The sequence below is a fragment of the Mus pahari genome, chromosome 11 (assembly GCF_900095145.1).
Source record: "Mus pahari chromosome 11, PAHARI_EIJ_v1.1, whole genome shotgun sequence".
In the NCBI taxonomy this organism is placed as follows: domain Eukaryota; kingdom Metazoa; phylum Chordata; class Mammalia; order Rodentia; family Muridae; genus Mus; species Mus pahari.
Window position 1 is genome coordinate 17245945 of NC_034600.1, and position 24030 is coordinate 17269974.

Consider the following 24030-nt stretch of genomic DNA (forward strand, 5'->3'; position numbering starts at 1 on the left):
CAGAAGAATATTACACAGAAGAATATTACACAGAAGAATATTACACAGAAGAATATTACACAGAAGAATATTACACAGAAGAATATTACACAGAGGAATATGACAGAGGAATATTACACAGAAGAATATTACACAGAGGAATATTACACAGCACCGCCATCACCTAATTTCACTACAGTTTACCTTCCTGCGTTCAAGAGATTTCATTACTTATAAGCAGGTACCTTGTAATTTGCAGCACACCAAGTCCTATATTTTGTTTGTTTGATTCTCTGGCATCTGCAAGTATCCCCCTTTTAAAGAATAATTTACTTCAATCCTAAACCAGGAAGGGGATTTGGAAAAAAATGGCTCGAGTAGGTAGTAATATATAATATGGCTGATTACAGGGTTCATTGTGAGGGGGAAATGCTTAATATTTGGGATACAGATTTGATTATATTCTGTTCCAAAATTTACCAAGCTTAAAAAAATAGCATTATTACAGCTTAGTGTGGGCATTCACCTTTTAGAGGTGGCTGCAGGAAAAAAAATACACAGATGAATTTATCCTAAGAACTGCATCTGGCCCAGGCAAAAATCTCTCTTTAACAGCACTTGGCATGTATCTGGGGCTGGGGCAGCAGATGCCGCTTTGCAGTTTAGGGAATCTGCTTGAAAAATCTGCTGAAAACATGGCCTTGTTATGATGGTTGGAATTTAGAACCTAGCCAACTCACATAGAACTGAGAGCTCTAGTCCTCCTTTAGGGCCAGCCCTTGCATCTCTAACAAGACAGGAGTCTGTGGGAATGTGTTGGTCTTGGCTTCAAGGCTGTCAAACAAAACAAAATTGACAAAGATTTCCTCTCTGTAGATGAAATGTGGGAAATTGTCTCTCATCACCTCTGAATGAAAACGATTAAGATCAGGTGGAAATGTTCTTTAGGTTCCCTGCACACTGACAGTTGTCTCTTCTATCCAGGATATGAGCAGAGTAGCAGTATCCTAATGTCCAGGAACTCCTCTCTTTGTGGGGCTGACAGTGTGAGGATCTCTGAAGTGCTGACCTCATCCTGGGAGAGCTAGGAGATTACTTGTAAATGTTAGAACTATAAAGGTTTCCATGCAAGGTTACTACTAATACTTGGCAAACCTCCACATGCCCACAGCTGCATGATACGGGGGGGGGGGGGGGTGTGTTTGGAGGGCTCAGAATTATGCTTTTCTCAGTACTAAAGTGACATAATTGGGATTCTTTTTCTCAAGTTCAATATGCTTTCTTTTGGCCAATAAGACCTAATTGCCTAAACACTGTGGGGCTGTGAGTGTAGGGAAAGAGGGGAGTAGGAGAGTGCCCATGTCCTGCCAGAGTTCCAGTGCTCTGGGCAGGCAGATGCAGGAGGACTGCACATGCTTTCCACATGGCCCCAGGTGGGCCTCTGGCTGTGTTAAGCCACTTACCCACACAGCGACTGGTGGACAGGGGGCAGCCCCATGTACCAGGTTCTCAGCCTCCCACATCCCACACTGGATACAAAGAGGAGCAGAGAACAGATTGGGGGACCCAGGTTAGCACTTGGCCAGAGAGGAATGGAAGAGAGGGTAGGGGGAGAGGTGGTCACTGGGTGGTTTCCACACAGATGATAGTCCTTAGTCTGTTCTCTGGCTGAAGCCTAAGAAAGCCTTCTGTTGAGAGGTTAGATTCGGCTCATTAGGGGAAAGCCTATCCCATCACAGTGGACCTTCATGATCAGAGAATGTCTATGGTTTTAGAGCTTTATTGTAGAAAGGCAGGGGGAATGAGAGTAGGTAGAAAGAGAGAGGGAGAGGCCAACTATGGCCATGTGGAAAGAAGGGGAAAGAGAGAGAGAGAGAGAGAGANGAGAATGAGTTGGGGCCAAGCAGCACCTCTTATAGTGGGCTTGGCTATCTTGCTGTTGCTAGGTAACTGTGGGGAGGAATGCCAGAAGCTTGGGACATTGTCTAAGTGACCAGTAGCCACACGCCTCTCCTGTAGGGGATATGGGGGCAGTAACTTCGACAGGAGCCAGGGGTCCAGGAGACATGATCAAACGCCTTCCATCACATGTAGGTGGAATTTACTACTGACCAGGTCCCACCAGGGTTCAAGAACTCAACTCCACTGGAGGAGACCAGGCTGTTCATGCATAGCCCATTGCCTCACAAAACACTGATATAACTAAAAAGCAAACAAACCTTGACTATTATACACAACATGTCCAATTCACATACCCAGCACTTCTACCTACTTCTCTCCAATGGACTCTACTTAAAAATTTGGTCTTAAATGTTTCTAAAGTCTTTCCATTTTTCTCTTTTTTTTTTTCAGCATCTTCTTAATCTTTACAATCCTTAAATCATATATAAAGCTGGTTCTACAGACCAAAGAGGTTAGGCAATCACTTTAAGACCACTTTAATAACCAGATATAGAGTCATAAAAGTGCCTAGACTTTTCTAATAATAAGCAAATTTCTCACCTCTGGAATACTGAATCTTATTTTATATACATGACAGAATAGCGATGACATTTTAACTTGGCAACAAACAACTTTAAGATTTCTAGGATTAATTGTTTGCTTTACAGCTTTTTAAATTACCTGCCCCTCCTTCCAGTCTGCTCTTTGATTGAAAATTATGATTGAATTTTTCAGGCCTTCTGATCAGCAGAGACTGTCTTCTTGCTGTTAGGGATGTATAAGAGGGTTGGTTTTTTTTTTTTTTTTTTTTTTTTACAGTAGGCAGGGAGGATTACTCAATTGTAAAAAGACTGATACATCACTAAGCATAGCAGAATCCATCCTCTTTAGAGAGGTAGTCCTCATTGCAGGGAGAAATAAGACAGCCACTGAACACAGACAGGAATAACTGCTCCATTGGAATGATGTGGTGTACTGTGATATTCTGACTCCCTCCACTCTCTCACTTCAAAGAAAATGAGTTAGGATATAGTATAAGTTGGAGTGCAGAACTTCTGGAATGAGGATGCAAAATTAAACAGTAGCCTTTTGAGGATAAGGACTTAAGAATTAACATCAATTAACTATTTGATTCTTATTCACATAGGTATGCTAAACAATCTTGACTATGTACCAATCTGCCTATCCTTCCTGTATCTGTAGCTGTTTCATGATCACATACTAGTATTCACCTCCTGTCTTACATACAAGTAGGTTATATCTCCCGTGTCTGACAACATGACTAAGTCTCCTGAATGCTACTTAACTTACCATGCAAAATTTGTTCTAGAGAGTTCTTGTTCAATAAAGTTGTCCCTGATTACCTAAAAAATACCATAGTGCCTTTTACTCTTACACTATAAGTGACCCTCATGGGTAAATGGTTTGGAGAAGAGTGGATTTTAAAAGTAAAGTACAAATACAGTTACCATAGAAACTATAACTCTATGCCTATCGTCTGATGCCTGATGACCTGTCAGAATCCAATACTATAATTAAAATTTGTGAAGGGAAAAGCACTATTTCTCTTGTTCTCTATTTTTCCCTGCTACAGAGCTAAATGCTCATCAATGAGAGTAAATGACTCAATAAATGGTCAAGGAAAATAAAAAAAAAATGGAATATTCTATGAAAGGCTCTATAAAGTCATGGGTCATTCATTTATTAATTTACTCAAAACTACATTTTTCCTTTCTATACAGACCATAATTTTATGACAAAGCATTGGCTTTCATCATGCATATTGGAAGGATCTTCCTTCAAAAGACTGAAGGCCAATCTTGCATAAACAATAATCCATCAACTTGCTTTTGATCAGTTCCAGCTACACCACTGGGCTTCTTATTTCTATAAAATATGCCTCTACTAAATCATTGTGACAAGCCCACAGTGAGGGTATTTGCTGCTAACAAAGGACCAGAATCCAAGACAAAGAGGGGCTGTACAATGCAGAACAGAACATTTGCATCCCTGGATCAAAGCCAATGGACTGTAACCATGCAATCATCTAATCCACTGGGCAGGACAGAGGTCACCTCCAGAGAGGAAATTTTCTGTCTCTGCCAACTACAGGATGGAGTAGTTGCTAAAGTGTTTGAGAATAAGATTCTAGGAGTAAAGCCTCTCTGGAGATTGGGCAATGGCTCTGGAATACTGATTACTATGTACCAAATTCAATAGACCAGAATCGTTCATTTAATTTGTGTAGTTTTCAAGATTTTTACATAAAATATCTAAAATGAGTTTTCTGCAAAATATTTATATGATGAATTTGAAACTAAATATGTTGGTTTAGGAGAATACAATTGAGTCTTGTTTAAAATGATCATAATTAGGGTTTTGAAATGCTTTTCCATTTTTGCTTGAATTTTGACTCGTTTCTCAGTTTAGGAATTTAAAACACGTCACAGTCCTGTGATGAAAACCTAATGTCTTCTGATCAGAATTCTTCCTAACTCCTTTATACTTTCTACCTTTTATATGTATGGAAAGTATTAGCTCCAAATTAGTCATGAGTTTTAATATCTTGGGTATTAAAGGTAGACTTTTTGATTAAAAAGAACATTTCCCAAAATGAAAAAAAGATGATGATTATGTGCAACTGCTTAGCAAATACTGAAAATATTTTAAAATAACAGTTCAATTTACTAACTGATAAATGTTTACTACAATTTGACTCTATCTGCCTTTCTTGAGTTTATTTAATATGTGCTGGCGATGAAAAAGCTTCCTCACTGTAAATGACAGATTGTAAAATGAAAGTCATAAGACACAAAAGTCCTCTTGTTTATTTATCTATTGAAAAATCCCCAACTCTTTAGCATAAAAAATTTATATACAAGTTAAAGAGAAAATAAAACAAATTTCCAAAACAACAAAAAAGTACAAAATTCAATTGTTTTGAAATGATTTTACTTTTTCTCTCTACTCTTCAGTTGTCTAAACTTTTAAAAACAAACACCTATATCAAGTTATTTATTTTACTACTATATAACTGAATATGTATAATTTTATATACATTATATTTAAAATATACATGCAAAATATATGTGTATATGTTGTATACATTTTATAGCTAACTGCTATTCTATTTGTATACTTAATACAATTATTAATAAATCTATGCTATTCCCCGAGTTTGTTAAAATTTCTTTATGTACTGACTCTCCAATGTTATGTGAATTTAATGATTTCAGGGGAAAACAATTTAAAATAAAGCAATAGTTCCTTTACCAAAACAAAAATTATAGAATTTGCATTAAGAAGACTTATTCACTTGAAAATACCCTAAAACTTATTTTAAAGGCACTATTTAATAAGCAACAGTGTCAGATTTTATTACTTCTTTTTTGAGATTATAATATATAATATAATTACATAATGCTCCTCTTCACTTTTCTCTTTCTCAAACCTCCTATGTCACTCCCTCTTGTTTATACATGTTTATTCCATAACACAACGTGCATAGTATGTATAATTTTACTTGTATGTATGTTTTGGTGCTGTCCATTTGTTATTGTATAGACAATTGGTACCGTCTTCCTGGGGAAGACTATTTCTCTCATTATGACCTTTCCTTAGTTGCCTGTAGTTCTTTATTTATGGTTGAGGCTTCTTGGGTATTCCCCTATCCACTTTAACATGTCTATTGCTGTCTTTGTTTAACTCTTGTTGATGAGACTTTATGGGTATAGCTTCTGACATTACTAAGAGACAGTCTTACTCCCTGATGTTCTGGCTCTTATAGTCTTTAATCCCTTTCTTCAATGTTCCCTAAGCCCTAGGTGTGGGACTTCTTTTGTAGTTGCATTAATTGGGACTGAGCTCTATAACTCTGCATTTTGACTGGTTGTGGTTTTCTGTAGTAGTTTCTGTTTATTGCAAATATAAATTTTCTTGATAAATGGTAATGAACAAATTGATCTGTGTGCAAAAGGACAAATATTTAGAATTTAGTTGTGGATTATGCTGGTTTAGTAAAGTGGTGGCTAAAAGTTCTCTAAAATACATGATATCACTAACCATGGGTAGTTGGCTAAATTTCTAGTACCAGGCATGATTTCCATCTTGTTGAGCATATTTTAAGTCCAATTGAAAAGGTGTTGGTCCTTGCCAAAGTATATGTGCCACTACTGAACTGTTAGGATTATTATGCCATTCTGGTGGTTGTTGTGGTCCACAAGTATAATAACTAGGCAGGGCAATTCATTGCTTTCCACATTTGGAATCTCCTTGAAAAAAAGCTTAGACACTGAGCCACCAACAAGGCAGCATACACTACCTTATGTGAGGCCCACAACACGTCTGGACTCAGTAAGAGAAGATGCACCTAACCCTCAAGAAACTTGAGGCTCCAGGGAGTGGGATCGGGGTTGGGAGTGGGAACATCCTCTGGGAGATGGGGGTGGAGGAGGTATAGGAGGTGGAACAGTCAGGGGGTGGATCAGGAGAGGTTATAAAGTTTGGACTGTATAAAAGGATTAAAGAATATATTTTAAAAAATAATTAAAAAAAGAAAAAAATAGGGTATTTGATTAATTAATTGCTTCTTCTATTATTATCTAGATTATTTCTCCATGCTCTCCTTTTTCTTTCAGATAAAGTTATAGTAGTTTACTATGAATATTTTGGTACGGTTTTAGTTTTAAATTATGAAGACAAAGGAACCTGAAGCACTCTAAGTCCTACCTCCCTGTCTACTTTGGTTTTGGCACTATGTTTCTGTGGCAATCATAAGTAATTTTAATAAAGCTTAGTTTAGAAATATTAAGAAACTCCAACTCTGGGTCAAGATTCATAAAAGACAATTTATTTATATATTATATATGTCTTTTATATTAGCCATAAATGTAAATGCAGGCTTTGACTATATATCCTAACAGAGAAACTCCACTCTAATTGGCTGGAATCATTCAAATCAGCCAAAAACAGCTCATAAAGACAAACCAGCAGAAGCATCAAGGTAGTGACTCTGAGAAGATTTCTCAGTAGGCTCAAGCACTTACTACACAAACATGAGGACCTGAGGTCAAATTCCAAGTACCAGTGTTAAAAAGAAAAACAACAAACAACAATGACAACAAAAAGTGGTACTGTAACCTCAGTGTAATAGCAGGGATGTCATACCTCCTCCAGCGTCTGAATGTGGGAACACACTTGTACAAATCAAACATTTTTTTTAATTAGTATATTGGTTTTGACTTCAAAAAGCTTAGAATTCTGTTAAATCTTTTGTTGCTACTTCACTGTCCTCATTGTTGAATTTCAGGTATCATGAGTTCTGCTTTCTATAAAAAAGAAACATGAACTTGTTAAACATACTAATTATTTCTATGGTTTGGCAGACCATAGCTACAGTTGACTAACATATTTTATTTTCTTCTTATCCTTCCTAGTCCTGGCTTCCTGTTCTATCTCTGCACTCACTTCCACCCACAGTCTAGACACAAATCACTTGAAGTTCTAATTAGTTTTGAGGTTACATATTTGTGATAACTCTGGAGAAGACAGAGGAGAAGCATGTGGCTTACATTAAAGTTACAGTCTGGATGTAATTCATTGCTGTGGAAATATTTTGGAGAAAAAGCTTTATAAAATTGTGAAAGAGAAATAAGAAAACACTTCTAAGTTCTAAATAAAAAGACTGAATACTAATCGACAGTATCCTGGGTAAAATGGCTGAAAATGAATAAGAAAGTTCAAGAATTAAGAAATCCTTGTTCATCTATATGCATAAACAGAAAAATGATAAATAGCTTTATCTTAAGGGCTTAAGGTTTAGCAAACCATTTTTAGCATAAAAAAAATCATGAAAATTTCTCCCATCCCTGTAAGAAATTTACAGCATGTACCTGTTTTTTTCAATTAGACTTTTCTTATCTTCTAAACTTCTTCCTTTACCTCTTCTTATGATGTATTTTGAAAAGAAGAAAATAAAACAGATCTGTGAGATAAATTCACTAATTTGCTATGAGAAGCACTGTTCTAATTTTTCTTCCATTGCTATGATGAGGCACTTCCTCAAGCAACTTAGGTGAGGAAGTGGTTTATTCCTCTTATAGGTTACATTCCTTAGTTGAAATAAGTCAAGATAGGAACTTAAGCAGAAACTTGAAGGAAGGGCTAATTGCTATTTCATACAGAGTTACATCTAGCTGGAGCACTTACAGGCAAAGAAATATAGAGGAGGTCTTTGTCATACTACTTTGGTAGCTGGATTGCTCTGGGTCTTCAGCACAGGATTTCTCTCTCTCTCTCTCTCTCTCTCCTCTCTCTCCTTCCCTTCTTTCTTCTTTCCTTTATTTTTCCTTCCTTTCTTTCTTTCTTTCTTTCTTTCTTTCTTTCTTTCTTTCTTTCTTTCTTTCTTTCTTTCTTTCTTTCTTTCTTCTTTTTATTATTTTTATCAAATTATTTTATTTATTTACATTCCAAATGCTGCCACCGTCCTGGTCCCCCCTTCTCCAGTTCTTTACCCCATCCTCTTTCCCTTTGTTTCTGAGAGGGTGCTCCCCCACCCATCAACTCACCCCACCTCACCCCTTCCAGTGTCCCCCTTCTCTGGGGCATCAAGTTTCTACAAAATTAAGGGCATCTGGATTAAGACAATGTAGGCCTCTGTTACATATGTGCTGTGGGCCATGGACCAGTTTATGGTCCCCAGTCTTTGGTTTGTGACAGACTCTGGAAGCTCTGAAGGGTCTGGGTTAGTTAATACTATGAGGTTGTAATCCCCTTCAGCTCCTTTAGTCCTTTCCCTAACTCCTCCATTGGGATCCCTGACCTAAGTCCAATTGTTGGCTGCAAGCATAGGAATCTGTCTCAGTCAGCTGCTGGTAGAGCCTCTCAGAGGCCAGGCATGCCAGGCTCCTGTCTGTAACCACAATATGGCATCAGTAAGAGTGTCAGTGTTTGATGTGTACACATGGGTTGGATCCCAAATTGGGGCATCCCCAAGATGGATGGATGGATGACCCCATGCCTCAAACAGGAGCTTGTGTATATATTGCAGGTGGTCTCTTCAGGTTCCATATTCCCACTACAGGACAGAACATTTCGGTTAAGGTCATCACCACTGAGTCCTGGTAGCCTTTCACATCCTAGGTCTTTGGGAATTTCTAGAGATTCCTCCTCCCAACCCCCAGCAGCTCCATATTTCCATTCATTCTCTTGGCTCTCTGGGGTTCTCACCAGTACCTCCCCCCACCCCCATACCTGATCATGCCCCCACCTTTCCCTACTCCTCCCCCTCTCTTACCCAGGCCCCTCCCTTTCTCTGCCTCCCATGATTATTTTGTTTCCCCTTCTAAGTGGGATTGAAATATCCACAGTTGAGCCTTTCTTGTTAAGCTCCCTATGGTCTGTGAGTTGTATCATGGGTATTCTGAACTTTTAGGCTAATATTTACTTACCAGTAATTGGATATTTCTAATACAGACCAGGCCCACCTTCCCAAAGTTGTCGTTCACGGTGGATTAGGCCTTCCTGTATCAAATATCAATCAAGAAAGTCTCTGCCAGATAGGTAGCTCTGATCTGAGCAATTTCTTAGTAGAGAATGTCTTCTCACATAGCATTAGACTGTGAGACAGGAATAAAGGTAACAAAGAAAAATATATACCAACTGTATTTTGACAAAACTGAAGGATGTAGTCTCACGATAAGAATACTTGGCTAGTTTGTACATGACTGTATTTGATCTACAGAAACACACACACACACACACACAGAGAGAGAGAGAGAGAGAGAGAGAGAGAGAGAGAGACAGAGACAGAGAGAGACAGAGAGAGACAGAGAGAGACAGAGAGACAGAGAGACAGAGAGAGATCAGACTCAGACAAGGCTATATTATTCCTTCTTCTAAACACATTTGATTTCACCCCTTTCTTCAGTCCATTCCCCACTGTACGATAGTTGGTTATGAAGAATGGACTACTTTCTTGATTCTCATCCAGTATCCTATATCTAATAGCAATAATATGCTGCATATTTTCCTCATAATGGCCCTATACCCTCTAGTTAAGGCCACAGCCTCTACAAGCTTTGAACCTCTGGCTCCTTTATTTTGGTTTCTGAAGGAATGAGAACTACAAGAAAACTCAATCACACATACTTATGGTGCCCAATTCTGAGTTGGTTTTTTCTCTCTCTAAAAATTTCAACTAAACTTTATCTTGATGTACTCTACACTGCAAATACCACGCTCATTTTCATCCTAGTTTTTACTTTCTTATTTCCTTCTCTCAACATTGTCCATGTGCTGGTAAATCTCTAATTTTCTGCTTCTTTTCCATATGTCCTTTTCCTAACTTTATCATTGTGGGACAGTGAAAGTGACTGGCACGTGAATGCCTAGTGGCTCTATCCCAGTCATAAGAAAGTAGCCAATGGAAAATACTTAGCCAGTTCCACTCAGAATTCTCATCTTCAAAATCAGATGATGTATAGCAACCTTTTTCTCCTATAGCTTCTCTGGATCAATATATTTCGACTCTTCCTGTCTCTCTTGTCACAGTTATATGTTCATTTTGGTAGAGCTCCAATCCTTAGACCTTCTTCTTGCAATATTGAGTTCTGTTCAACTATCCAATAGTAATTTGTATCCCAACTCTTTAGAAGAATTCTTGAGAAAACAGAATATAGTCTACTTCCCCGCTTATTTATTGTTCCTGTGGAGTTAGGCAAATCTCTTGTTATTAATTTCTAAAAGTTCCATCAAGGTATTTTTTGATAGACATGAATGCTCCAAAACTGACTCAGCATACGCTAAATAGCCTTGTATCCAACTAAGGCTCTCCACTGGAGAATGTTAAAACACTCCAATTTTGCTCTGGATTAACAGCTTAATATTGATTCCAATCTGTGATGTATGCTATCGCCAGAGGGGAATAAACAACTTTTACCAGTCAAGTAACTACATGAAGAAATAAATGCCTTTTCAGGCTCTTCAAAGGAACATTGCATATTTCTGAGAACAAGAAAACTTCAAAATTAGAAGTCAACCTGTGAATAAGTGTGTTTTCTTGTATAGAGGAGAAGAGTAATGAACGATAGATGATGAGGTTTCATTGGCAAGTAGTAGTTTGTGAAGATAAATGAGATTGAGCTACAGAGACATCATTTATAATATTTGCTGGAAATGTAGTTTGAAATCTACCCTGTTTTTCTCTACACTCTTTATTTTTTATTTTTTGAGGTCTGTTAAAACACATGTATGAAATGCCACCATGAGACTCATGATTTTTACAGTTAATATACACTAATTAGAAAGTAGAATGCAAGCATGTGTCTTCTTCTAGATAATTGGGTCAAAAGCATTTAACTTTTATAACAGATGTAATAAAAAATAAGATAAAAATGAAAGTTAAAATAAAATAAGTCTGTTCCATCAGGACTTTTCGGGTTCCTATTGACCTGTGTGACTTAAGTGACTTTAAGGCAGGCAGGCATCTCTTACTGTTTTAATACTTGACAGCTACTTTTCTGTTAGACCAGTGATGCTTGTTTAATATTGGACATTTTCTATTTTTACCATGTGTATGCTGGACAATGCCCAGAACTGTACCCCTATTGGTCTCTCTCTCTCTCTCTCTCTCTCTCTCTCTCTCTCTCTCTCTCTCTCTCTCTCTCTCTCTCTCTCTCTCTCTCTCTCTGTGTGTGTGTGTGTGTGTGTGTGTGTACTGGTACATGTATATGTAGAGGTCATAGGTTCAATCTGGATGTCTTCCTCTATCATTCTCCATTTAAATTTTTGGAGGAATGGGTCTCTGACTTTTTCTGGAGGTCACCAGTTGATTTGAATGGCTTGCCAGCAAGCCCCAAGGATACACTTACCTTTCTTTCCCGAAACTAGTCTTATTTACATGTTCTGGCTTTTTATGTGGGTTCTTGTGATTGTAATCCAGTCCTTTATGCTTGCACAAGAAGGGTATTGCCCACTGAGCTGTCCAACTAGATCACCTCCTTTCAACATACACACACACACACATACATATATATATATATATATATATATATATATATATATAATTTTTTTAACTACTCTCTGAGTATGTTCCTTCTCCCCTGAGGACTCTTTGCAGTTCTGTTTCTTTTTGTCATTGCCTTACCTTTAGTGAAAGTTTGCCATTATTTTTTAAAAAATTTATTCCTGGGTGGCTTTAGTTTTAATTCTCTATGCTGTCCCCATCATAGCATCTACTATGGATAAAAAGTAGACCTAAAAATCATATATTGATGGACAAATCCCCAGAAAGGCTGCATTCAAAGACACTCCACAGAAGTGGTTAAGGTAAAATGAGAGTACATTGGGGGACCCTGTTACATTAAAATTGATGTTTTTATTATAGACACCAAAGAATTCACACCCTGTATTTTCATACATAAAGTGAGAAAGTATGTGAGTGCACACAGTGAGGAGGTGACTCCAATGAGAAAGCTGACCTCCTCATAAAGACTCCTTGATCTGGGACTGCTTAGAATTGATAATACTGAGAAAATAAATATTTGCCACTAAAGCTTGACTCCTGAGGTATTTCATTACATAAGTCTGAAGACATGAATATGAAAACTCCCTCTAACTTCAATACTTGTGTTGACAGGGAACAGATTCAGAACCCTTGGCTGACTACCAGCTAAGAATTTAGTCATGTGTTTTCAAGTTTGGGCTGACCATGTTCACTCATAAACAGTCTACTTTCCCTTTAACTTGCACTGCTGCATGAACTACTTATCCACATTATTTATTTGTCACCATTCATCTTGTCATCCCAGTAAGGAAGTTGAGAATTGCTCTTTCTTTATTGGTCAGATGTCTGCTCTCTTCCACGACCCTTGAAGGCAAACATCCATCATTGTACCTATTTATCTCTGGAATGAGATTCAAGCTTGGCAGTTCATAGGCACTAGAAAGTGAATAAATGAATAGTTGTGACAGTAACATTGTTCACTGCAACCTCTGAACCAGCCAGAATGACTCAGGTGCCTGTTTCTGATGGTAAATTGGAGCAGATTATGGAAGAAGAAGAAGGCTTATTGCTAGCAGTACCCATTGCCTTCTTCGGAACTTATTCCAGGAGTGCTCAAATTCTGTCAGTCTTCTAATCTGAGCTTTTAAATGTATATATTTGTCTCTAGGTGTGGGATTTTAATGAGAATGTCCCCCATAGCATCCTTCATTTAAATACATGGTCTCAGGTGGATGCCTCCATTTCTCTGGTTCAGTAGATTACAGAGCCTTTGGGAGGTAGAGTCTTGCTGGAGGAAATACATGACCAGGGTGGGGTTTAACATTTACGACCTTATTCAATTTCAGGTTCTCTCTCTCTGTTTTGTGCTTGCTATTGAGGATGTGATCTATCAGTTCTCATCAAGAAATAAATTGTGTTCTCCTTTAATATATCCTGATTACTCTCTCCCACATCCTCTGTAGTCTGACCCGTTACTCTCCATCTTCTGATAACAATGAAATTTAACAAAATAAAATATAATAAGATAAAACAAGCACTAACATATCAAAGTTGGACAGGGCAAACCAGCAGAAGGAAAAGATCTCAAGAGAAAGCATATGAGACAGAGAGTCACACATTCACATATTCAGGAACCCCATAAAAACACTAAACTGGAAGCCATAATATATACTTAACATGTGTAGATCCATGCAGGTCATGTGCCTCCTGCTATAGTTTCTGTGAGTTCATATGAGTTTGGCAATGTTGATTGTGGAGGCCTTCTTTTCTGGGTGCCCTCCATTCATCTTGCTCTTCTTGCCTCCTCTTTTGTGGGATTTCCAGAGCTCTGGGCAAGGGATTTGATAGGAACATCTCAGTTAGGGATGAATCTCTCAGTATAATATCAGGTTCTGGTTCTCTACAATTGTTCCTGTGCAGGAGGAGGCTTCTCTAATCATTGCTGGGCAAGCCATTGTTCTATGAGTATAGCAGAATGTCATTATAAATCAATTTAGCCATGATACCCTTCCCTGCTTCTGGAACAATAAGATCAAGAAAATTACTCCATAAGTTGCTTTTGGTTATGATATTTACAACAAAAACAGAAAACTAACCAATATACAGGTTCTAGGTTTATATTTATTCTTTGGACATTCTAAACCATTTGAATTTCTCCAGGAAAACCTTAGTCTCTTTAAGAGCCTTACTAAGGAATCCAAATGCTAGCTTTACCAGTTCATCATAGCTTATATGGGAATTACCAGGCTAGCATTGTTGTGAGAGACTCAGCTCAGTACCAGGAAAACATAGACACTAATCCCCAATTGAGGTAGAAGATGTGTTGGCTCTATGTACTCTATTTTAGGTTTTGACTTTTCAGACAGGTTCCCTCCATGTACCCTTGGTTGTAGTAGACCTTGCATTGTAGACCAGGTTAGGTTTGAACTCATAGAGGTCCTCCTGTCTCTGTCTCTCCAGTGTTGGGATTAAAAGGCACATACCACTACCGCCTGGATAATATCTTTTAATTAATAATAAGAAATAAGCATTGTTACTTTCATTGAGCTTGGATCCGAGATAAGCATTCTCCATAAAACATCACTATTTGCTTCCAGTCTCCATCTGCATCACAGAAATAAGGCTGTCCCACAATCCTCCATACCCAAATCCTTCCCAGAGAGAGCTGGTCTCCCAGGAGCACTGTCAATCCTAAGTTTGCAGGTGAGATCACCACTTTTGCTTCAATAACTGGCCCAAGAGGGACCCTCCAGGAACTCACAGGGCATAAGAACCACTCAGCATCTAGAGACAGTATGCTTCTGGTTTACATCAGTGCCCCAGAGATAACCTTGTGACACAGTTCTCTACATCCAAATCTCACTCATAAAGAACTGGTCTCCCAGGAGTGCTGGAACACTGAAGATCACAGATCTGCAGCCTATTACTACCCTGAGAAAGATGGTCTCCCAGGAGCACTGACATACCTAAGATCCTAGGATCACAGGCCGACAGAAAGGACAAGCTTCAGTCAGATATAGCAAGACCAACTAACACCAGAGATAACCAAATGGCTAGAGTCAAGTGCAAGAACCTAAGCAACAGAAACCAAGGCTACTTGGCATCATCAAAACCAAGTTCTCCAACTACAGCAAGTCCTGGATACCACATCACACCAGAAAAGCAAGATTTGGATTTAAAATCAGATATCATGATGATGATAGGGACTTTAAGAAGGACATAAATAACACCCTTGAAGAAATACAGAAGAACACAGGTAAAAAGGTAGAAGCCCTGAAAGAGAAAACATAAAAATCCCTTAAAGAATTGCAGGAGAACACAACCAAATAGGTGAAGGAGTCTAACAAAACCATCTAGGATCTAAAAATGGCAGTAGAAACAAAAAAGAAATCACAAGGGGAGACTATGCTGGAGATAGAAAACCTAGGAAAGATATCAGGAGTCAGAGATGCAAGCATCACCAACAGAATACAAGAGATAGAAGACGGAATCTCAGGTGCAGAAGATACCATAGAATACATTGACACAACTTTCAAAGAAAATGCAAAATGTGAAAAGCTTCTAACCCAAAATATCCAGGAAATCTAGGACACAATTAGAAGACCAAACCTAAGGATAATAGGTATAGAAGAAAGTGAAGATACTCAACTTAAAAGGCCAGTAAATATCTTCAATAAATTATAGAAGAAAACTTTCCTAACCTAAAGAAAGAGATGCCCATGAACATACAAGAAGCCTACAGAACTCCAAATAGACTGGGCCAGAAAAGAAATTCCTACCATCACATAATAGTCAAAACAACAAAGTCACAAAACAAAGAAAGAATATTAAAAACAGTAAGGAAAAAAGGTCAAGTAACATATAAAAGCAGACCTATTAGAATTATACCAAACTTCTCAGCAGAGACTCTAAATACCAGAAGATCCTGGGAAGATGTCATACAGACACTAAGAGAACACAAATTCCAGCCCAGGCTACTAGTCTCGAGCCCGGCAAAAGTCTCAACTAACATAGATGGAGAAACCAAGATATTCCATAACAAAACAAAATTTAGACATCTTTCCACAAATCCAGCCCTACAAAAGATAACAGATGGAAAATAGCAACACGAGGAGGGAAAATACACCCTAGAAAAAGCAAGAAAGTAATCTTTCAACAAACCCAAAAGAAGATAGCCACACAAACATAAATCCACCTCTAACAACAAAAATAACAGGAAGTAACAATCACTTTATCTTAATAATTGTTAACATCAATGGGCTCAATTCCCCCAGTAAAAAGGCATAGACTAGGAGGCTGGATACATAAACAGTTCACAGCATTTTGCTACATACAGGAAATGCACCACAGTGACAAAGACAGACACTACCTCAGAATAAAAGGCTGTATAATAATTTTGCAAGGAAATGGTTCCAAGAAAAGCTGGAATAGCCATTGTAATATTGAATAAAATAAACTTTCAGTCAAAAGTTATCAAAAAAGATAAGGAAAGACACTGCATATTCATCAAATGAAAAATATACCAAGATGAACTCTCAGTTCTGAATATCTATGCTACATATGCAAGAAAATCCACATTCATAAAAGAAACTTTACTAAGCTCAAAACATACATTGCAGCTCACAAAATAATAGTGGAAGATTTCAACAAGGACAGATTATGGAAATAGAAACTAAAGAGAGAAACAGTAAAACTAACAGAAGTAGTGAACCAAATGGATTTAGCAGAAATCTACAGAATATTTCATCCTAAAACAAAAGAATATACATTCTTCTCAGAACCTGATGATACCTCTTCAAAACTGACCATATAATCAGTGACAAAACAGGCCTCAATAGATATGAGAATACTGAAGTACTCACATGCATCCTATTAGATCACCACGAACTAAGGCTGGTCTTCATTAACAACAAAAACAACGGAAATCCCACCTACACATGGAAGTTGTATAACCCTCTACTCAATGATAACTTGGTCAAGGAAGAAATAAAGAATGAAAAATGAAAAAAAACAAAAAAAAAAGACTTTTTAGAATTTAATGAAAATGAAGAGTCAACATGCACAAACTTATGGGACACAATGAAAGCAGTTCTAAGGGTAAAACTCATAGCTCTGAGTGCTTCAAATAGAAACTGGAGGAAGCATACATTATCAGCTTGACAACACATCTGAAAGCTCTAGAACCAAAGGAAGCAAATACACCCAAGAGCAATAGACAGCAGGAAATAATCAAACTCGGGGCTGAAATCAACCAAGTAGAAACAAAAAGCAGTGTACAAAGAATCAACAAAACCAGGAGCTGATTCTTTGAGAAAATCAACAAGATAGATAAACCCTAAGCCAAACTAACCAGAGGGCACAGAGATAGTATTCAAATTAACAAAATCAGAAATGAAAAGGGAAAAATAACAACAGAAACCTAGGAGATCCAAAAAATCATCAGATTCTACTAAAAAATTCTATACTCAACAAAACAAGAAAATCTGGATGAAATGGACAGTTTTTAGACAGATACCAGGTACCAAAGTTAAATCAGGATTAAATAAACCATCTAAAGAGTCTCATAACCCCTAAAGAATGAGAAGTAATAATTAAATATCTCCCAACCAAAAAAATCCAGGTCCAGATGGGTTTAGTGCAGAATTCTATCAGATCTTCAAAGAAGACCTAAGACCAACACTTTTCAAACTATTACATAAAATAGAAACAGTAAGAATATTACACAATTTTTTTTCTATGAAGCCACAATAACTCTTATACCTAAACAACACAAAAACCCAACAAAGAAAGAGAACTTCAGTACCAGTTTCCCTTATGAATATGTGTGGGGCAATGGGCTATGTACAGACAGGCTGGTCTCCAGTCAAGTTGAGGTCTGAACCCCGGTAGAACCTGGTGGTGATAATTTACCTACATGGGACAGAAGGCATTCCCTCATGTCTCCTGGACTCCTGGCTCCTGTCGAAGTTACCACCCCCATAGTCCCCACAAGAGAAGCATGGCTTTTAGTCATGTACACAATGTCCCAAGCTTCTGACCTTCAGGCTAAACTCCTCCCAATTACCTGGCAACAACAAGATAACAAGCCCAACATAAGGGGAACTGCTTGGCCCCAGCTTACCCTCTCCTCATTCTCTCTTACTCTCTCTCTCCTCACACACTCTATCTAACCTCTTACTCTAGCCTTTCTTCTCTCCTTTCCTCCTTCTCTCCTCTTGGCCATGGCTGATCTCTCTCTCTTTCTACCTTTTCTCTTTCCCCCTGCTTTTCTACAATAAAGCTCTAAAACCATAGGCTGTCTCTGTTCATCAAGGCCCGCTGTGCATGGACAATGGGATAGGCTATCTCCTGATGAGCCTTTTCTAATCTCACAATGAAAGGCCTTTCTGTGCTCCAGCCATGGACCAAAATTTTTTTGAACCTCTCTCCCTCGGCCATCTCTCCCTTATGTATACCTGGTGCCAACGGTGCTGCCCTGGGGCCCCTGGTATCAGGAGTTGCCCCTTGTCCAGCCCCCATCGAGTGGGGTCCAGTGGCTTCATACATACAGCCATATGCCCACCCAAAGCTGAGTGGAAAGCAACCAGCAACCCTCCCGCGTCTGCCTGCCCAGAGCACAGGAGCTCTGGCCGGTAGTGGGCTCTGTCCCTCCCCCGCTTTCCCCTAAACCCCCATTCCCCATAAATATGGATGCAAAAATACTCAATAAAATTCTCACTAACAGAATCTAAGGACACAGCAAAACAATCATTCACCATGATCAAGTAGGCTTCTTCCCACAGATGCAGGGATTGTTCAAAATATGGGAATTCATCAACGTAATCCACTATTTAAACAAACTCAAAGGGGAAAAAAAAACACATGATCATCTCATTAGATGCTAAGAAAGCATTGGACAAAATTAACACCACTTCATGATAAAAGTCTTGGAAAGATCAGGAACTCAAGACCTATACCTAGACATGGTAAAAAAACTGTACACAGCAAACCAATAGCCAACATCAATCTAAGTGGAAAGAAACTTGAAGGAATCCCACTAAAATCAGGGACTAGACAAGACTGCACACACTCACTCTCTAGCCATCTAATATAGTATTTGAAGTCCTGCCAGTACAATTAGACAACAAAAAGGAGGTCAAAGGGATACAAATTGGAAATGAGTAAGTCAAAATATCACTATTTGCAGATGATATGATGGTATATTTAAGTGACCCCAAAAATTACAACAGAGAACTCCTAAACCTGATGAACAACTTAGTGAAGAAGAAGACAAAAAAATATGTCAAACTAATCAGTAGCTTTCTTCTACTAAAAAAATAAGCAGGCTGATAAAGGAGCATTTGAAATGTAAATGAAGAAAATATCTAATAAAAAATAGAAAGCTGTTTCAAAGGGAAAAAATGAAATTAGGGAAATGACACCCTTCACTATAGTCACAAATAATATAAAATACCTTAGTGTGACTCTAATCAAGCAAGTGAAAGATCTCTATGACAAGGACTTCAATTCTCTGAAGAAAGAAATCGAAGATCTTAGAAGATCGAAAGATCTCCTATGCTGATATATCAGCAGGACAAATACAGTAAAAATGACCATTTTGCCAAAAGCAATCTACAAATTCAATGCAATTCCCATTAAAATTCATACTCAATTCTTCATAGAGTTTGAAAGAGAAATTTGCCAATTCATTTGAAATAACCAAAAACCCAGGATAGCAAAAACTATTCTCAACAATAAAAGAACATCTGGTAGAATCACCATCTTTGACCTCAAGCTGTTTTACAGAGCAATAGTGATAAAATCTGCCTGGTACTGATACAGTAACAGGCAGGTAGATCAATGGAATACAGTTGAAGACCCAGAAATGAACCTACACACCTAAGGTCACTTGCTCTTTGACAAAGGAGCTAAAACCATCCAGTGGAAAAAAAGACAGCATTTTCAACAAATGGTGCTAATTCAACTTGTAGTTATAGCTTAGAAGAATGCAAATTAATCCATTCATATCTCCTTGCTCAAAGTTCAAGTCCAAGTGGATCAAGAACTTCTACACAAAACCAGATACACTGAAACTTTTAGAAGAGAAAGCATTGAAGAGCCTTGTGTACATAGGCACAGGAAAATTTTCCTGAACAGAACACCAATGACTTATGCTCTAAGATCAACAATAGACAAATGGAACCTTATAAAATTGCAAAGCTTCTGTAAGGCAAAGGACATTGTCAGTAAGACAAAATGGCAACCAACAAATTGATAAGTGACCATTGCCAATCCTACACCTGATAGAGGGTTAATATCCAATATATACAAAGAACTCAAGAAGTTAGAATCTAGAAAATTGAACAGTGTTATCAAAAAATGGGAGCTAAACAAAGAGTTCTCATCTGAAGAATATTGAATGGCCGAGAACCACTTAAAGAAATGTTCAACATACTTAGTCATCAGGGAAATGTATATCAAAAAAAACCTGATATTCTACTTCACACCTGTCAGAATGGCTAAGATCAAAAACTCAGGTGACAGCAGATACTGGCGAGGATGTGGAAAAAGAACACTTCTCCATTGCTGGTGGTATTGCAAGCTGGTACAACCAATCTTGAAATCAATCTGGTGGTTCCTCAGACAATTGGTCATAGTACTATCTTACCATCCAGCTATACCACTCCTGCAGCTATTCCCCCCAAATGCTCCAATATATAGCAAGGTCACATGCTCCATTGTGTTCATAGCACTTTTACTTGTAATAGCCAAAAGCTGGAGAGGACCCTAATGTCCTCTGGGATACAGAAAATGTGGTACATTTACATAATGGAGTACTACTCAGCTATTAAAAACAATGTCTTCATGAAATTCTTTGGAAATGGATAGAACTAGAAAATATCATCCTGAGTGAGGTAACCAAGTAACAAAAGAACCCACATGGTATCCACTCACTGATAAGTGCATATTAGCCCCAAAGCTTGAAGTAGCCAAGATACAATTTGCAGACTATATGAAGTTCAAGAAGAAAGAAGACCAAAATTTGGATGCCTTAGTCCTTCTTAGAAGGGGGAACAAAATTCTCATGGTAGGTAGTGGATGGGAGGAACTTGGAAGGAAGAAAGGAGGGAAGTGAGGGGGAAAAGGAGGGCAGGGTCAGATATAAAAGGAGAAGGGGATGGTATGCACAGGGTTAGGAATTTGTACAGAGGTGTGTAGCAGTGGGGGATGGGGAACTGGGAGTAACCACCAGCAAGTCTCAGATGTCAGGAAAGGAAGAGGCTCCCAGGACCTATCAGGCATGAGATGAGCTGAAATGCCCAACAAAAGGTAGAGAGAATCTGTAGAGACTATATCCAGAGGATAGAAGAGGCCCCAGGTTGGGGGATTGTGCCACCCACTCATCTCCAAATTTTTAACCCAGAATTGCTCTTGTGTAAAAGACATATGGGGATAAAATGTGGAGCAGAGACTGAAGTAAAGGCCATCCAGAAACGGCCAGACCTTGGCATCTATCCCATATACAGACACCAAACCCAGACACTATTGCAGATGCCAACAAGTGCTTGCTGACAGGAGACTGTTATAGCTGTCTCCTGACAGGCTCTGCCAGAGCCTGACAAATACAGAGGTGAATTCTCATAGCCAACCATTGGACTGAGCACAGGGATCCCAATAAAGGAGTTAGAGAAAGGACTCAAGTTGCTGAAGGGGATTGCAACCCCATAGAAAGTACAAGAGTATCAACCAACCAGATCCCATAGATCTCCCAGGGACTAAATCACATGGAGTGTACATGGAGAGACCCATGGCTCTAGCGATATATGTAGCAGAGGATGGCGTTGTCTGTTATCAATAGGAGAAACCCTTGGTCCTGTGAAGGCTTGATTCCCCAGTGTAGGGGAATGCCAGTGCAATGAGGTGCGAGTGAGTCAGTGGGTGAGTGGGGCACCCTCATAGAATCAGGGGGAGGAGGTATGGGATAGGGGGTTTCTGGAGGGGAATTCGGGAAAGTGGATAACATTTGAAATGTAAATACATAAAATATCCTATTAAAAAAAATCAGTATCCTCACTTTTCTTATGTTAATCTCCCTAGAAATGGGTTTACTCCTATTTAACCTAGGAAGAAATCTAAAGCTCTCAGACATTACATACCTTACTTGAGGCTCCAAAGTGAGTAAGTGGTAGAGCTGGAGTCAGAATAAAGTAAGTATCTTGTTAACATGATTCATAGTACAACTTGGGTTTTGTCCATTATTAATTTGTAGATGAAATACAAGAATCAGAGGTTTAATACAGATGTATTACAAGATATTCCCTTTTAAAGCTGTGCAGGTGCTTTTCAAACAGTCATGCAAACTATATCCAGGAGCAAACTGAATCGCAATCTTGGCAGCCTATGTAGAGGATGGAGTTATTTTTTGCTTCAGAGAAGCAGGATTAGAAGTGGCTGTTTCTGTCATACTTCAGAAGTGATTAAAAAAGCTTAATCACCCTTGGGCACAGGGTAGTGCTTCCCTTAATGTTTTTCAAGAGGAATGTCATGGGCCGAGTCTTCTGTCCTGAGTGTAGCCATGGAGCACATAAAATAATTCGCCTGCCATAAAAAGCTCTGGTTTGTAATTGCAAATGTAATGAATTAACCAAATGCCACACATGTGACTCTTAAGAACTCCATTTAAAATAATAACCTATTCAGGAATAATCACTTAAAGTGTATCCTCTCTAAGCTGCTCCTGGAGGCAAGACACTTAAATTAGTTTAACAAGAGTGTTGTAAAAAGAAAATTTACAAACTGCTTGCTCTATCACTTTCTTTTACAGTTGGTTGTTCTTGCAAATATATCAGTGTTATTAGGTTAATTTTGTTCTTTATCCTAACCCATTGAATGTGAGGAAAGGAAATTGTGTCTTAAAAGGAAAATGTGTCTCTGGTGAACTCAGGAGTGACTTTGCAGGGCAGTTGTGGCATACATATGGACAGGGCCAAGATCTCAATGGAAGCCACACAAAATTAACAACACAGAGTAATGCACTGAAGAAAGTCAAGAAATCTTGCTTCCTTTTTCTGGGCAATTATACATTTGGTGCCCTTTGTTTGTGCCTTTACTTTGTTGCCTTCTCCTTTGATGCTCTTCTCTACCTTATTTGTGCTTTCTCATTAAATTTAAGAATGCTGATACTGGATAAAAAGTTGCTATTATATGTCGATATATTCTATTGAATAAAGAATTCAGATAGTCATAAACCAAAGCATCTAACAGACCAATGATTGTCAGGGCTTAATAGTTAAACAGTTACTGCCTATATCTTTTATTTACATTATTATCTACATTGTAATAAAATCTTTTATTTATATATCTTTTAAAGAAAAGCTACAACTAAATATTCAGTTTCATATGACCAATCTGCATGTGGTCAACTATGTGGTTAAACTAAGAAAGAAACCTCATATATATAAGCAGTTTCTATAAATTTTCACCCTAGAAATTTCCCATATTTTTATAGCATTTTAATTGTTATTGGTATACCTTTTTTAAAGATTACTCTGAGGCTCCTATAGTCTTCAAATGTGTTGTATGATCTTTGTGCTTATTCACAAATGAGAAAATATATTATTCTTAGGATAAGTCATAGGAACTCACACGCATCTTTATATTTTTTTTACCTAAAAAATTAAATTACATATGGTTAGGGCCTAATATTATCATTTTAAAGCAAAATATCTCAATATTATCATTTTAAAGTAAAATATCTAATCTCTCTTCTGAAACCCAGCGAAGTCAGCTGAGCACTCCTGAGAACTCTCTACACCATAGATCCTCAGGATCATGGTCCTCAGGATCACTGGTGAGTGGAACACAATCAATTCCAGAGAATCCAGCAGGGGTTGGTGCCAGCAGGAACAGGGACAAAGGAACACTGCCAACCCAAAGGCGGGGTTCCAGTCCTGGCAAGGCCACCCCCGCTATCTCTCTTCTGAACCCCAGCAGAGATAGCTGAACACTCAGGAGGACTCTCCACACCACAGGTCTTTGAAATCACAGGTCCTCTGGATCATGCAGGGAGAGTTGGCCTACAGGGAGGGCTCTGACCCCAGGACTCAGAAGGAGGATCAGAGCTCCAG